The sequence below is a fragment of the Acartia tonsa genome, chromosome 5 (genome assembly GCF_053477335.1).
Source record: "Acartia tonsa isolate MP-2025a chromosome 5, ASM5347733v1, whole genome shotgun sequence".
NCBI classification, from domain to species: domain Eukaryota; kingdom Metazoa; phylum Arthropoda; class Copepoda; order Calanoida; family Acartiidae; genus Acartia; species Acartia tonsa.
Window position 1 is genome coordinate 30,789,735 of NC_137264.1, and position 18,886 is coordinate 30,808,620.

Sequence of the window (18,886 nt, forward strand, 5' to 3'; positions counted from 1 at the left end):
TATCAAAATATTGGATGATTATGTATATAGGCAAAATAAGCATTTATTGTGATTGACTGCTTGTAAGTAATTTATGAAAAAATAGCATTATGTGGTATATAAGCCAAATAAGCAATTATTTTCATTGATTGCTTATAAGTAATTTATGAAAAAATAGCATGATTTGGTATATAAGCCAAATAAGCAATCATTTTCATTGATTGCTTATAAGTAATTTATGAAAAAATAGCATGATTTGGTATATAAGCCAAATAAGCAACATTTTTCATTGATTACTTATAAGTCATTAATAAAAAAGTTGCATGATTTGGTATATAAGCCAAATAAGCAATAATTTTCATTGATTACTTATAAGTAACTTATAAAAAAATTGCATGATTTGTTATATAAAATGCAATAATTTTAATTGATTTCTTAAAAGTACTTATAATTGTGGAAGGAATTTCATAATTTAATTTTGATATTCTTAACTACAACAATTTTGAAAATTGGACCATAAACACCAAAGATATGAGGAAAAATATAAAATAGTTAAAAAGCTTGGATGATTTATACAGTGTGTTTTTTTTATGAGAACTTTTTTGAAAGCAATTTTACCCCACTAATAGTTATCAGAATTTAATGATTAACGGCTTATTTTCTTTGATTTTTATAACCATTTAAAGAACATCAAAAAAATATTTTAGTTTTTATTAAAAAAGTACAGTAAAATCAAAAATTCAAAACCTAGGTGTCAACATCTAAAATAGGTTTTTAGCGTATTTTTCTCATGCTCAAATCTTCTTCCCTTTGCAAGAATGGCTCCAAAACGCTTCAAAGTAGAGATACATAGTTTAAAATTGATACAGATACTTTTGGGGACATGTACTAGAACATATCAAAGGCCATATCTCAACCAGGGAGGGAGTTCTGGCCCCCCAAAGTGAACTACTGAAAATCCATTTTTTTTCTTGCAAAGTGTAGAAGATTTTAGCTTAAGAAAAATGCACTAAAACCTATTTCAGATGTTGACACCTAAGTTTTGAATTTTTGATTTTACTGTACTTTTTAAATAAAAACTGAAATATTTTTTTGGATGTTCTATAAATGGTTATGAAAAACAAAGAAAATAAGCCGTTAATCATTAAATTCTGATAACTATAAGTGGGGTAAAATTGCTTTCAAAAAAGTTCTCATAAAAAAAAACACACTGTAGTTAATTATGCTTGTTAACCCTTAATGGTTAGGGGGGAGGGGCATTCAGGACACCCCTTTCCATTTTTTTTCTCTCATTTTCTTTGTGTGTAAGAAATGGTCCACCCATAGCTGAGTTTTTAAACACAGGTATGACACATAATTGAGAGTTGGAATTTTTTTAATATCTTCATCCAGGCGGGCACAGGATGCAAGCAAAAATGCAGGGTTATCCAGGTAAAGAGCAGAAATAATTTTTTAATTAAACAAAGCATTTTATTAAATTATCCTCGAGTAGTACATGCTTATATAAAATATAGGTGTTAATTCCTTCCTTCCTGGAAGCAGTTTATAAAAATAAAAAAAATTTAGCTGATATAAGCCAAATAAGCAATACATTTAATTGATTACTTATATCAAATTATTATATTATATAAATTATTATATCAAAATTAAATTATGAAATTCCTTCCACAATTATAAGTACTTTTAAGAAATCAATTAAAATTATTGCATTTTATATAACAAATCATGCAATTTTTTTATAAGTTACTTATAAGTAATCAATGAAAATTATTGCTTATTTGGCTTATATACCAAATCATGCAATTTTTTTATTAGAACTTATAAGTAATCAATGAAAAATGTTGCTTATTTGGCTTATATACCAAATAAAGCAATTTTTTTATAATTAACTTATAAGTAATTAATGAAAGTTATTGCTTATTTGGCTTACAAACCATATCATGCTATTTTTTCATAAACTACTTATAAGCAATCAATGAAAATTGTTACTTATTTGGCTTATATACCAAATTATGCTATTTTTTCATAAATTACTTATAAGCAATCAATCACAATAAATGCTAATTTGGCCTATATACCAAATCATGCAATTTGTGATAAATTACTTATAAGCAATCAATCACAATAAATGCTTATTTGGCTTATATACCAAATCATGCAAATTTTTGATAGATAACTTATAAGCAATCAATCTCATTTATTGCTTATTTGGCTTAGATACCAAATCACGCAATTTTTTGATAGAATACTTATAAGCAATCAATCACATTTATTGCTTATTTGGCTTATATACCAAATCATCCAATTTTTTGATAAATTAGTTACAAGCAATCAATCACAATAAATGCTTAATTGGCTTATGTACCAAATCATCCAATTTTTTGATAAATTACTTACAAGCAATCACTCACATTTGTTGCTTATTTGGCTTATATCAGCCAAATCTTCTCTTTTTTTCATAAACTGCTTACAGGAATGAAGGGATTAATTTTTACTCCTCCTTCTTTTTCTTCACTTCAACTTATATAAGCCACTTTTACTGTAAATGACTGAGTATTTATTTACTCCACCCTCTTTTAACTCACAAGTATTGTTGATATATAAAGTAGTAAGTTTTTTATGTCTGTAGAAAACAACCTCAATAACAGCTGAACCTATAAAATTATCTTTTACGGTGAACCTTCCATTAGTTCCTGAGATGGTTTTAGGCTATTTTATTTTTATTCCTTATAACAAAGTAACAGGATCTTTGTATATATGTATGTCTGTCTGTACCAAAGGATTGATCCAACTGCTGAACCAATATGTTTCTCCTATACATGGAAGCTTCCTATAGGTCCTAAGATGGTTTTAGGCTATTTTATTTTTATTCCTTATAACAAAGTAACAGGATCTTTGTATATATGTATGTCTGTCTGTACCAAAGGATTGATCCAACTGCTGAACCAATATGTTTCTCCTATACATGGAAGCTTCCTATAGGTCCTAAGATGGTTTTAGGCTTTTTTATTTTTATTCCTTATAACAAAGTAACAGTACCTTTGTCTGTATGTCTGTCTGTTTTGTACCTAAGGATCTTGCTAACTGCTGAACCAATATGGTTCTCCTATACACAGAAGCTTCCTACAGGTCCTTAGATGGTTTTAGTCTATTTTATTTTTATTCCATATAATAAAGTAACAGTACCTTTGTCTGTATGTCTGTCTCTCTTTACCTTAGGATCTTGATAACTGCTGAACCAATATGGTTCTCCTATACACTTATAGGTTTAGAGTTTTTTTATGTGGCTTATAAAGACCTTTCTATAGATGCCTTAATAAGATTTCTCACCCAATCCTAGCCAATTTGGCTTTCAAAAGACAGACCCATCAAACATAGAGATATGACTGCTCTGTCTAAAAATAAGAACAGACCGTCTTATGTACTTAAAATCTTGTAGATAAACCCCATGTTTAGAATTTTTGATGGGGCACGTCAATATCTTTCTATAGACACCTTAATCAGGTTTCTAACACAATCTTAGCCATTTTGATATCAAAAAGAAAGATCTATCACACATCAAGAACTGTAGAGACCTGTCATGTCTAAAAGTTTGATGAGTCTATCTTTTTGATGCCAAATTGGCTAGGATTGAGTTAGAAACCTGGTTAAGATGTCTGTAGAAAGGTCTTTACATGCTCCATAAAAAATTCTAAACATTATGGGGTCTTTCTACAAGATTTAAAGTACTTAAGGCAATTTGATTTTTAATCTCCATGTAAGGAAAAATTCTACACAAGGGCTAGGACTCAAGCTGTAGTATTCAGGAGAGGTGAGTAAAAATCAAAATTCAATTCTTGTGGGACACCCCTAACCCCCTAAATAATGAAAAATAACCCCCCCCCAAAAAAAAAAAATTCTCTAAAATAAAAATTTAAATAGTGGGGTCCCCCCAATAAAAAATCGACCCCCCCCCCCTCTCAAAACAATTTTTAAAAAAAATTTTCTTAAATTTCTTTTCCAATCGGTTCAGTGGTTACAAACACACAGACATCCTGTTACTATAGTATAAGGATTACTAGCTTATATGACTATTTAATATGTAACAATGTACAGCCATAAGTAAATGAATTTCTATAATAAGGGCCTTTCTGTCCTTACTCATAAAAATAGATAAAAGTTATCATTCATTCCAATGGACAGGCCCCTTTTCAGCGGTTCAGCAATTAGCAAGATCCTTTGATGCAAACAAACAGACAGACAGACATAAAGGGTGTTTTTAAAAAAAACCAATTGCTTCACTCTTTTCAATATAAACCAACAAAAAATGACACAAATCATGTCCAAGCAATGACAATGAGAAAGCACTATTGAATTTTGATTTTTACTCACCTCTCCTGAATACTACAGCTCGAGTCCTAGCCCTTGTGTAGAATTTTTCCTTACATGGAGATTAAAAATCAAATTGCCTTAAGTACTTTAAATCTTGTAGAAAGACCCCATAATGTTTAGAATTTTTTATGAAGCATGTAAAGACCTTTCTACAGACATCTTAACCAGGTTTCTAACTCAATCCTAGCCAATTAGGGTTATGCTTGATATCCGGTGTGGCCGGATACCGGATATTGAAACTATCCGGCCGGATATCCAGCTATAAAATCTTTTATATTTTTTAACAAAAATCTCTGTTTTTTTAATCTTAAATGGCTGTGATTTTCTTATTATTGAAGCTAAAAGAACAATTTTTCTGAATATGTTAATCTTTATGTTTTTTGTTTATATTAGAAATCTCAAAACATAAGTTTTGGCGGTGGCAGCAGTACTTGACAGCTGCCAGCCACAAACCGACGGTTGGCAGGTAAACAGATTTTATGAAATTGTAATATGCCATGAAGATATATAAAAAATTTGAAATCTTCAAGTAATAAATTGCGGTCACAGGAACCGTTTAAAGATTTCTGGAGACCTGGAGGAACCTGAAATCGACTTGAATACCTATATTATGTATGAGGATGTACGACTATGGGATATTTTAGTATTAGATAACATGAAATGCTTTGTTTAAGTAAAAAAATATTTTTACTTTTTACCTGAATGACCTTACCAGATTTGCTGGCATCCTGTGCCCGCCAGGAAGGAGGTATTAAAAAAATTTCAACTCTCAGTTATGTGTCATATCCAAATTTCGAAAGTATCTCAGTTATAGCCCTATACCTTTTATACACAGAAAATGGGATAGAAAAAAACAGAGGGGAGGGGGGCAGGCATTCAACGCCACCTCCCTGCCCATCCTCCAACCGTTAGGGGTTGATATTACAGATTGAGGGTATTAATAGTTAATTAGATTTATTTGCTAAGAAGAAGGATCATTTTATAGTTACTTGATTTTTAAGTTTTAACCTTAATTTTATCATCTATAATACAAAGTAGAACGATGTCTGTCTGTCCGTCTGTCTGTCTGTCTGAAGCTTAAGATTTCAGTAACCACTGAACCGATTGGGCTCCAAAAAAAAAATTGGGTATAGTCCTTTCCACGACATCCCTCCATAAGGAGCGATTCTTCGTAATTTTAAAATGGCTTTTTATAGGTTATTTTAGGTTAGGTTAGGTTATTTTGTGTTAGGTGATTGCCCCACAGGGTCAGGTAATTGGCGCCGCAGGGTTAGAGTCCCCCGCAGGGGCTAGAAATAGGAGAAAAGCTACTGTGAAAATACGAAGAATCGCTCCTTATGGAGGGATGTCGTGGAAAGGACTATACCCAAAAATTTTTTTTTTACTTTCTCTTTTTAAATCTAAAATATGAAAAATTAGGTTGATCAAACCTCTTGGGGTAAGCCCCTAGAGGCTAGGGGCGAAGCCGCTAGTCCTATTATATAAAGTAGTAAGCGTTTTTGTCTGTCCCAAAGGATCTCGCCCAACCGTTGAACCAATATAGTTCTCCTTTACAGTTAAGCTTCTTATAGGTCCTAGGAAGGTTTTAAACTATTTTTGGAGAGGGTGTCTTCACCCTCCTCCCCCCTAAAATTATCTTTTTTAACTCTTTTGAAACTCAAATTTAAAATAGGAGGAGGTCGACATTTCCCTTCCTACCAGTGCCCCTAGAGGCTTCTAGGGGGCGTAGCCGCTAGTATTATATAAAGCAGTAAGCTTTTTTTGTCTGTAGCGAAGGATCTCGCTAACTGCTGAACCGATATGGTTCTCCTTTAGTGTGAATGTTTATAGGTCCCAGGGTGGTTTTAGGCTGTTTAATTTTTATAAAAAAAAAGTCGTTGTAAAGTTTTAAGTTATTTTTCTTCACTTTCATGTCCCTTCTAATATCCCTAGATACTAGTATAATATAAAAACCAGTTTATGAAGAAATTTTTTTGCGGGTATAGTCCCTTTCGTGGCAACGCCCCTTAAGGAGCGATTATTCGTATTTTCACAGTAGCTTTCCTCCTTTTTTTAGCCCCTCGCGGAGGACTCTAACCTTGCAGGGCCAATTACCTAACCCTGCGGGGCAATCACCTAACCAAATATAACCTAACCTAAAATAACCTATTAAAAGGAATTTTAAAAATACAACAAATCGCCCCTTAAGGTGCGTTGCCACGAAAGGGACTATATCCTTTTTTGATACTTTAATATGTAGTAATTTGGCCGGATATCCGGTAATTTGGCCGGATAACCGGATATTTGCCGGATATCCGGCGTTGGCCGGATATCCGGCCCAACCTTACTTTATATATCAACAATAAGGTTTTGAAATCTTAATCTTCAGACAAAAAAAACATTTCTACTTTATATAAATGGATATGGATAATAGTTATTTCGAATAGTATTATAGACAGCTTCTTTAAGCCCTGGGCTAACAAAACTGGTAGGTATTAATTTTATGATTTTTATTATAAAATTCGCAAAAATTTTCTAAAATATAATGCTATACATGATTTTTCAGTATTGTTGAGAACTGGTTCCAATCCAGGGAATCTTAATTGGTTCTGAGGCCATACTGGAAATTGACTTATAAAATTTGCATAATTTTGCGTCATTTCTATTTTCGGATTTTTAAAGTGACGACCGACTCCAGGAATCGGTGTTTAAGTGTGACTGTGTTAGTGTGTGTGTGTGTGTGCGTGAGTGTGTGCGTGTTTGTGTGTGGTGTGAGCGCGAGGGTTGACTAGGCTGACCCGACTACGCGTCAGTACATTCAAGGCTAGCGAGGGAGAAACATGTTATTGTTATGTGTATGTGCATTGTGCAATGTACTTTTTATTTATAGTGATGGTGTTTTGATAAATAAAAAACATTCTCAAGTGAATCCTATTTCATATTAACTGTACCTTTTTCAACAATTTCAACTATTGAATGATACTTTAAAGAATATTTGAATTGTAGAAAATTGTAAAGTTAAAATTAAACTACGCATCAAATTAAACCAAGCCAATATTTATTGAAAGGAAACTATGCTTGGCATTCATATTACAAGGTTAGACTCTGTTTTCTTTAATTTAAAATGATCATATACATATTACTGAAATATGGTAAATGCTAAAAAATCCGTCAAAATCAAATATTTAGTTTTATTCTGGCAATTATATACTACATAACATTTGATATTTGCTTTGCAAACTATTGTAATGCTGAAAGGAAACATTTTTTGTATATAAGGAACAACTCTTTAATTTACAGCAAATGTTGTATGAAAAATCTAAAAGATTATTATATAATTTTTTTACGTCATTTGAGCATTTTCTTTATTTCAGTATGAATGAAATACATAAGATATAGTAGTGTGTCCGTTACATGACACAAACCTTTTCACATTTTTTGAGCTAAGTATTTTGTTATTTACATTTACTTGTTTTAACTTAACAAATATAAGAAAGGTGCGAGGTTTTCTCTAGAAATATTTGGATTACACTTAGATAATAGAAGAAAAAGAACAATGTTTGTTAATATAACGTTTTGATGTATGTTTATGAGTAAATAAAGAAGGGATGTGTCATTGGTCTGTAAATTACACTGGTACCACAAGTTTTATTACATCTTTATCTCGTTTACTCAAAACTCTAGCAATTTCGAAACTATTAGTCATTTTGTGGTTGTATTTTTTTTTGGGGGGGGGGGAGTTTGGGGCGATTTCTCTCAGGAGGGTGGTGGTATCCTCACTTACTTAGTTACATAGTTACTTATTAACAAGGATGACAACATCCATAAAAGCGAAGCTCTGAAACGGTAGGACAAACGGACATTAACACTTGTATAATGTCAGAACTGAATAATCAGAATGTAAATGTATAAGAGTCAAAGCGAAATTGTAAGTAAATTTGTTGAAAAACTGCTTGATACAGGATAATATTTATGGACATACTTACATTTTTAGAACTTGATTATAGAGTTGCTTCGCTTGTAATATTGCACTTTGTTGTCCCAGGAATCAGTATACAAAAATTCAGACCAATCGGATAATTAGGACACATACAAATTTGTTGTTAAAAATGTAAAAAAAATCAACATGTTTAAAATGGACGTACGGACATTCTGGTAATGATTATAGAGTTGCTACGCTTTCTAACTCGTACCTAACTTCAACAGGAATCACCATACAAAGTTTAAAATCGATAGGATAATTCTAACATGCCTAAATTAAAGAAAAAAGCTATCAGTTACGGACGGACGGACCGACCCTAATTATAGAAAAGCTTCGCTTTTAAAAACAGTTTATGAATTTAAAAATTAGATATATTTATAGCATCGTATTATAGTTAGCTTTCTGCGGATATTAAATTTAAAAATTTAAAAGTTTAAAACCAGTTGTGTTAGTTCTGAATGGTCGAAGGACCTGGCAAAGAAAACTGATTTTAATTTTATGGTTTTTATTTTAATACTCGTGGAAAATTGTCTGTAATAAGTTGCTATATAGAATTTTTTAGTATGGATTAGAACCGGTTCTAATTCAGCGGATTTTAATTGGTTTTGAAGCCATACTGGAAAAAATATTTTCGGTACTAGGGCATACTGAAAAAACATTATATCCTGTTTTCTATGAATACAAAAATATACATAAGATTAAAACCAGTTTTTTTTACCCGTGCCTTTGGAATCTCGGGCTAACAAAACTGGTTTAAAATCACATAAAAAAATGTAAAAAAAATTTAAAAATCAACATATTTCAATTGGACGTACAAACTTCCTGTTCATAGAGTTGCTACGCTTCTTAAATAATACACAGGAATCACCACCTACAGTTTGAAATTGATAGGACAATTCTAAATCGACATAGTGTATGAACAGACGGACGCACAGACCCTTATCATAAACAAATAAGATTATTGAAATTACATCACCAGGCCGGGATTTGACATTATTATTGCATCGTATTATAGACAACTTTCAGTGTAAAGTAAAATCCTTACACTAAAGTAACAGAATGTTTGTTTGTCTGTGTGTGTGTCTGTGTGTATGTATCTTGCTAACCGCTGAACCGATCGGGTTCTCCTAATCAGGGTAGATTCTCATGGTTTCTGGGAAGGTTTATAACTATTTTGGGGGAGGGTACAACCACCCTTCCAAGAGAAATGACAAAAAATCGAAGTTTTAAAAAATATATGGGAGACTTCAACGTAATATAAAGAAAATTATCATAAAATAAAGAAGTAATGTAGAAGAGACTTTAACAAATATAAACATCTAAAGTGCCACTAGAGGCCTCTAGGGGCGTAGCCGCTAGTAAAAAATATAGGAATTAAAACAAAACTGGAAGGTATTAATTTTATGATTTTATTTTAATATTCATGAAAAAATGTCTGTAATTTGATGCTAAACATGATTCAGTATAGCCGATAAATTGATCCTTAATGATGAAACACAAAATTACCCTATTGTATATTAAAATTAGTGGTTTAAACGTTACACTCTCCTTAGTGAATCAACCAATCAAAATTCAAATCAAAAGTCCCCAAAGTTGTTTAGACAAAGAATAGGAAAAGTTATTATAAAACTTTGGGGACTATTGTAATAAGCCCATTGTCTTACCTCTCGGCTGAGAACCGGTCTTAATCCAGCAGTTAATCGGTTTCAAAGCCATACTGGAAAATGGATTGTAACTTTTTAAAAGAAAACCTTTTTATAGTCAGGGTCAGTCTGTCCGTACTGGTTAGCTTTTTTCGTTAATTTAGACATTTAAGAATTGTCCTATCAATTCAAAACACACTACATTATAACAAGTAGGTACGATTTAGGAAGCGTAGCAACTCTATAATTGTTAAAAGATCTTAATCATCTTATTTTTCGAATACTGATTCCTATGACAACAAGGGACAATGTTATAAGCAAAGCATATCTTTAATGAAGTCCCATAAATTTAATTATGTCCTTATACAGTATCATGCTAATTTAGTTCTGACACTCTATAATTGTAAATGTTCATTAACACTTGACATATCAGCAGTAAGGACCACTTTTAACGTCTTAACGATGTCGGGTCGAGATTCAAACCTATCACCTCCCAGACAATGAGCGGATGCGCTACGTGTTGAGCCACGATTGCGAGTTACACACAATATTTAATAACTAGCGTCTACGCCCCTAGAAGCCTCTAAGGGCACTGGTAGGAGGGGGTAAAGTCGACTTTATCCCATTTTAAATTTGAGTTTCAAAATATTTTAAACATATTTTTTTTTGGGGGGGGGGGAGTGGGGGGGGGGGAGTGGGGGGGGGGTGAACCACACCCTCTCCAAAAATAGTTTAAAACCTTCCCAGGACCTATAAGAAGCTTCACTGTAAAGGAGAACAATATCGGTCCAGCGGTTAGCGAGATCCTTCGAGACAGACAAAAAACGCTTACTACTTGATATAATAGGATTATGTTATCTTATTTGTTGGCCCAGAAGCTTTCGGTACTTATATCGAAGTTTTATAATCGCAGGAACCTAAAGGGATATGACAATGGCCGATAAATTAATTTACATCCCCAGTAAACAAAAATTAATAGATTACAATTAGAATTAGAAACGTTTCGAAACTATAGTTTATAAACTTTGGGGACTTGTTTCACAAACAGCCCAATTTACCATCCCTCCCTGAAAAACGCACGCTCATTGGTCAGTTTGGGTACTTTTTTGTTATCGTCCATTGTCTTATTCCTTACAATTCTTGTTATAAACGAAAATTAAGTTTGAAGTAAAGAAAAAAATCATCTATAAAAGCAATGCTTTAAAACAAAAATATTGGTTCTTTCACTTGAAGTACCTTTTTGAGCAATGGAACCTGAAAATTTTGGGTCGGGTTAGGTTAGGTTATATAAGTAGGGAGGGGGGGGGGGGAGGCATTATTACTTAAAACATTTTTATATGATGCATATCATAGAGCAGTTACAAAGAAGAAGGTGTTATTGGACAGGAAATTATATTTAACCAACTTTATCTTAGTTATCGGCTAAATCATTGGTAGATTAGTTAACAAACTTTTCAACTGATGATATTATAATATTTCTTAGTATTAAAATCCAAAAACTTAAGTGCAGGTCAAATAAATAATAAAAATGATGTCTTAATAAGTTTAAGCTTAAGATCAGGGCTCGGCAGCCGCGTGTAAACCTCAGTGAAATCGTCATATTACAACTTTAATATATAGCTGGAAGTCTTAACCTGTTCCTAAAAACACCATCCTTCTGTTCGATTTTTTGTCACAATAGCAGGTTTAAACTTGAATCGTATTCGAGGCTACTGTACGGCTTCCGAGCCCTGTTTAAAATACAAGTTGTTTCCAGTATGGCTTCGTAACCGAATAATATCCGCTGAAGTAAAACATGTTCTCAATAATACTGAAAAATTATGTATAGCATCTTATTACATATAATTATTCACGAATATTTGAATAAGAATCATAAAATTATTAGGCCGGATTAGTTTTGATAGGCCGGACCTTCGGCATCTAGGGTCTAAAAAAACTGGGTTTAATCTTAGATTTTTCATTTTTATATTTTCATGTCCGCTGAAAGCTGCCCATGATACGATGCAATTATATTTATTTATCACTTTATATGCATAGTTTATCTGCTATTGTCCTCTCTCTCCATATTATATTTTAATGTCATCAAATTAACCATTCTGCAGATAAAATTATTGGTTTAAAAGTTTGGACACTTATGTTTGTAACCAACCAATCAATGTTCAAGTTTGTTTGTAAAAAATTAATTTAAAGGAGCTTTGTAAAGGGAGGGAGCATTGGACTGAAGATTTTACCACGTTATTTAAACACAATCTCTCATTTGTTGAAGTAAACTTTGGATACTTAGAAAAAATTGATTAGGTTGTACAAAAATCATCCATTTTCATATCCTTTATAAAAAAAAATCTTTTGGGTCTTCACTTCCGCATATTCTCATATTTGCAATCTTATACTCGCCAAATAACACAATAACATCTATATTAGAGAGAGGTTAATTAGTAAATTTATTTGTGCAGTAATGATGTTAATGGTTTGATTTTTAAAAGCGAAGCTTTTCTATAATTAGGGTCGGTCCGTCCGTACGTCCGTCCGTCCGTCCGTCCGTCCGTCCGTAACGGATAGCTTTTTTCGTTAATTTAGGCATGTTAGAATCGTCCTATTGCATGGTGATTCCTTTAGCAGTTAGGTACGATTTAGAGAGCGTAGCAACTCTATAATCATTACCAAAATGTCCGTACGTTCATTTAATGTTGATTTTTTTACTTTTTTAACATCAAATTTTTATGTGATCTAATCATCGGATTGATCTGATTTTTGGTATATTGATTCCTGGGACAACAAAGTATAATGTAATAAACGAAGCAACTCTATAATCAAGTCCTAAAAATGTAAGTATGTCCATAAACATTATCCTGTATCAAGCAGTTTTTTAACAAATTAACTTACAATTTTGCTTTGACTCTTATACATTTATATTAGGATTATTCAGTTCTGAAACTATACAAGTGTTAATGTCCGTTTGTCCCTACCGTTACAGTGCTTTGCTTTTATGTATGTATGTTGTCATCCTTGTTTTTTTTTTATAAATTATGGAGGAAGTGATGACACGCCATTAGTTCTCATTAAAGAAAGACAAACATTCTATTAAAAACTTTATACTATACTGATATTAACGCGCAACCATGGCTTAACACGTAGGGCATCCACTCATTGTCGAGGAATTGATGGGATCAAGTCTCGGTTCAACACTGCGTCAAAACTAAGGACGTTAAAAATGGTTCCTACTGCACTGATGCTTTTCAGATGTTCGACATTAATAATTAAAGAAGGGGAAATGCCTTGGACTAAAACACGCAACTCATTACCATGCACAGTTAGGACTTCTAGACAAAGGTCGTGCAAACAAAGAGTTGGTTGTCTATTACATAGGTGTTACATTACTAAATACACTTGGCGATTAGGCATGTTACACTACAATTAAATAGCGTCACCGAGCCCCAGAGATCATGCTGGTATTAACAAGGACAAGTATGCATAATTATACAATATTGATTTTTAAAAATGTTAAGTATATTCATAAATAGCGCGGCAGTATTATAACTTAATATCCCTAGTAATCTCTCCCCTTGTGATTAAGTATTTTTTTGGTAAATTACTGATTTTAACAAGGGGAATTAGCAACATTATAATAATCTAATTCTAACGAGGACAGTTATATCCATTAGTAGCACAGCAACATTATTTTAATTCTAACAAGGACAGTTATATCTATTAGTAGTACAGCAACATTATTTTATTCTGATTTTAACAAGGACAGGTATATGCATAAGTAGCACAGAAACATTATACCATACTAATTTTATCAAGCATAAGTAGGAAAGCAACAATATACTATTCTAATTTTAGCAAAGGATCCCCTCCACCTCTGTTTTCTCTTATTTCCTGTGCCTGAAATATGATTTAATTTTAGAGTTGAATTTCCTTGAATATTTTTTTTTCTTGGCTCTTATAAAAGATAGACTGCTGAAACTTCTTGTTAAGAAGCATAATCAACTATAAAACATCCATTCAGTCCGATTTTTTCCCCAGCTATTTTTATATTTTTCACATTTTCCCCCATATCTTCAATGTTCTTGATATTTCCTGTTCTTCTGAGAACACTTTAGCATCTACATGATATTAAAATTTTATGAATAACTGAAAAAAGATAAGGTTATAATATTTTGTCTATGCCACATAATTTAATATTTTAATTTCTATTATGAGCAATAGAAATCTTTCAAAATTTTCATTTCATAAAAAGGGGTATTTTTATTGGAAAAATATATAATTAGTTACTGGCAACCTAAATTTGTTTTATGAATATATGAATATAATTTTGAATCTAGGTTACATACTTTAATTTCTTAATTTCTAACATGAGCATTGAGTATTGTACATAAAATGTCAGTTTGAAATGCCTAAAAAATTTTTTGTTATTGAAGCTGAAGGCTTCAAATTTAGGGATATTGGGTCTACTTGTGGCAGTCATTCAGCAGTTATAGTGTTATATTTCTTGCAGGCATCCTTTAAAAGTTTTTAAAAAATGTTATTCCACAGGGTCATTCAAGAGAAATGATTTTTTTAAAACTTAATTAGGCATGGAAAATAAAACAATTGTGTAAAATGCTTTGTATATTTGGAAAACCTATCCTCGGACATTTATGTTTAAAATATTTAACAATGATGTTTACAACAAATTATGCCTTATAAACCGGTTTTTGCAAAGGCCTTATTTTTGAAGATGTATGGATTTAAAGATTGGGGAAAAATGCTTACCTTTTTAAAATTCAAATTGCACAGCTTGTATTAATAGTAGAAAAACGTTATACACACTGTTAGAATTGTCATAAACTCTAGTTTTTGAAAATATAAGTACTATTTCTGTGGTATTTGTAGTTTAGGAGCTACATTGAAAAGTGTGAGAAAGGTTGAAAAGTTTTAAGTAAGCTGGAACATTTTAACACGTAGCTCCTGTACTATACATAGCACATGAATGGCTCTCATATAACCAAAAACTAAAGTTTATGACAATTCTAACAGTATGCATAACGTTTTTCTACTATTAAAGCAAGCTGCGCAATTTGAATTTTTAAAATGTGAGCATTTTTTCCATTATGTTTAAATCAGAAAATCATCAAAAATAAGGCATTTAGAAAAACCGTGTTTGAAGGCATAATTTGTCACAAAAATAATTTTTAAATATTTGAAACATTTATGTCCCAGAATAGGTTTTCAAAATATACAAAGCATTTTACACAATTGTTAGAAAAACCGTTTTTGTAGGCAAAATTTGTCTAAAAAATCATTTTTAAATATTTGAAACATTAATGTCCCAGAATGGGTTTTCCAAATCTATAAAGCATTTTATATAATTTTTTATTTTCCATGCCTAATTTAGTTTTTTTTTAAAATCATTTCTCTTGAATGACCCTGTAGTATATAGGTAGTATAAGACTTTTGTTACTTTTCTCTCATTTCAAAGTTTTGATTCTGTAAAATTACCAATTTATCAAGGGTATTATGCATTAGTTTTTGTGTAACAGAAGATCAGGTTCAAATTAAAGTTTTAAAAAACTGAAATTCTAGAATATTGCTTGAGAGAAAAGTTGGCAAGTCTGTAAGATGTAGTTAATGCAATTTAAAGATAAAAATTTTGCCTAAAAGTATATTAGCTTTAAAAAAAAACAATGTAAGGAAAAGCTATACACTTTTAAAAATGGGGTAGTTATTGGGGGTGTAATTTTTTTTATTACCCCAAAGTAATATTTTTAAAATATCATCAACCTTTAATCACTCAATATGTGTAAAGAAGTGCTTATAACTTAGATTTTTAATTACAATTTTGTAAAAAGTTTTTGCCAGTAACAAAAAAATTATTTTTACCTCAATTTTGCTTAAAGAATCTTTCATTTTAAGTTACTTTTTCCTTAGTCACTTTTTCAAAACTTTTTTTAAACAAAACAAGATTTTTTATAACTTGAATAAAATAAAAAACATTTCTAAAAATGTTTTGGTGCCTACAGGCAACCCCAAATTCAATTGGGAGGGTAATCACCCTAGTACCCCCCCCCCTTTGGACATCACTGCACTTGTATTATATTTTTGAAATTTTAAAATGAAAGTCTAACCCTAAATGAAAAATACTATTTAAAATATTTATTTAGTTTTATCAATAGCAAAAAGTTATTGGGATATTTTGTGGTCATATTTTCTATATTTAACTAGAATTCTTTGATTCTAAAAATTCATAATCATTCATTGATATTTATGTAAAAAATATTAACTAAAATTTGTTCAGAAGTATTTTATGTATATCATATATAATATTCATTATATATATATAATTTTTTCTTATGAGTTTTCCAGTGGAGAACAGAGCTGAGCAAATCAATAAAAAATATCATTAGAGGACATTAGGATCACTTTAAGGGCAGATTGTCTCAGTCTGTTGTTGGAGTGGTTTTGCTGGACCTTTTATAACACAACATTAAATTAGAAACATCAGATTGATTTATGCTGAAAACTAGTGAGTTTTAAGTAGAAATATAATTTAATTTTATAAATTTAAACCTAATTTTCATCAGTCTAAATTTTGTTAATATTTTATTATATAATTTAATATAATTTTACTTTTAAAAGCTTTTTTATTGATTTTTTAACAGCAATAAGGGGTCTTATAATTCAGTAAGCCATAATTGAGTCAAGATTTTTTTTAAATTCAAGTTTTAATAATTTTAAAGCAAAAATCCTAGAATTTTACTAAAAAAGCTTTATTGAGACAAGCAATTTTTATCATTATTTACTGGCTAAGTTTTTCCCCTTTTGCTACAAGCTTCTAATTAAGTAAGCAAATGTTTTGGTTAAATTTTTAATTATGTCCTTTGTTTATATTTTAAAACCCTTAACTAAACAAGCTATCTTTTTGGTTAATTTATTAATTCTTTCCTTCATTATTATTATTGAAAACCTTTACCTAATCAAGCAAGTTTTGTGATTCATTTCTTAATAATATCCTCTATCTTTACTATACAATCCTTACTAGCTAGTTCTGTGATTAATTTCTTACATATGTCCTCCAGTTTTGTCATAGAACACTTACATCTACAAGCCCTTTTTGTCATTAGTTTCTAGCTTAATTAAGAAATTAATCACAAAAATTGCTTGTTTAAGTAAGAATTTTGTAGCAAAAATGGATGATATAAGTAGGACATTAATCACAAAAATGGCTTGTTTAAGTAAGGATTTTGTAGCAAAAATGGAAGATATAAGTAGGACATTAATCACAAAAATGGCTTATTTCAGTAAGGTTTTTGCAACAAAAATGGATGATTTAAGTAAGCAATCAACCCCAAAAATGGCTTATTTAAGTAAGGTTTTTGCAACCAAAATGGATGATTTAAGTAAGCAATCAACCCCAAAAATGGCTTATTTAAGTAAGGATTTTGTAGCAAAAATGGATGATTTAAGTAAGCAATCAACCCCAAAAATGGCTTATTTAAGTAAGGTTTTTGCAACCAAAATGGATGATTTAAGTGAGCAATCAACCCCAAAAATGGCTTATTTAAGTAAGGATTTTGTAGCAAAAATGGATGATTTAAGTAAGCAATCAACCCCAAAAATGGCTTATTTAAGTAAGGATTTTGCAACCAAAATGGATGATTTAAGTAAGTAATCAACCCCAAAAATGGCTTATTTAAGTAAGGATTTTGCAACCAAAATGGATGATTTAAGTAAGCCATTTTTGGGGTTGATTGCTTACTTAAATCATCCATTTTGGTTGCAAAATCCTTACTTAAATAAGCCTTTTTTGGGGTTGATTGCTTACTTAAATCATCCATTTTGGTTGCAAAATCCTTACTTAAATAAGCCATTTTTGGGGTTGATTGCTTACTTAAATCATCCATTTTGGTTGCAAAATCCTTACTTAAATAAGCCATTTTTGGGGTTGATTGCTTACTTAAATCATCCATTTTTGCTACAAAATCCTTACTTAAATAAGCCATTTTTGGGGTTGATTGCTCACTTAAATCATCCATTTTGGTTGCAAAAACCTTACTTAAATAAGCCATTTTTGGGGTTGATTGCTTACTTAAATCATCCATTTTTGCTACAAAATCCTTACTTAAATAAGCCATTTTTGGGGTTGATTGCTTACTTAAATCATCCATTTTGGTTGCAAAATCCTTACTTAAATAAGCCTTTTTTGGGGTTGATTGCTTACTTAAATCATCCATTTTGGTTGCAAAATCCTTACTTAAATAAGCCATTTTTGGGGTTGATTGCTTACTTAAATCATCCATTTTGGTTGCAAAATCCTTACTTAAATAAGCCATTTTTGGGGTTGATTGCTTACTTAAATCATCCATTTTGGTTGCAAAAACCTTACTGAAATAAGCCATTTTTGGGGTTGATTGCTTACTTAAATCATCCATTTTTGCTGCAAAAACCTTACTTAAATAAGCCATTTTTGGGGTTGATTACCTACTTAAATCATCCATTTTGGTTGCAAAATCCTTACTTAAATAAGTAATCAACCCCAAAAATGGCTTATTTAAGTAAGAATTTTGTAACAAAAATGGATGATTTAAGTAAGTAATCAACCCCAAAAATGGCTTACTTAAGTAAGGGTTTTGCAGCAAAAATGGAGGATTTAAGTAAGCAATCAACCCCAAAAATGGCTTGTTTAAGTAAGGATTTTGTAGCAAAAACGGAAGATATAAGTAGGACATTAATCACAAAAATTGCTTGTTTAAGTAAGGATTTTGTAGCAAAAATGGAAGATATAAGTAGGACATTAATCACAAAAATGGCTTGTTTAAGTAAGCAATCAACTACAAATATAGCCTAAATGGCTGAGAAGGGATTAAATTTTGAGGAAAAATAATCCGGATTAAAATCTTAATCTGTAAGACATTTACGTCAAAAGCGTCCGATTTGGCTGATTCTTATCAGC

The 18,886-nt window shown here is 31.1% G+C and overlaps 1 protein-coding gene across 1 annotated transcript in view; it reads left to right on the forward strand.

The window, feature by feature from the left end:
- LOC145320100 (uncharacterized) overlaps positions 1-18,886 on the forward strand; it is an 84,400-nt gene that overhangs the window by 39,790 nt on the left and 25,724 nt on the right. The gene's annotated exons all lie outside the window — the stretch shown is intronic.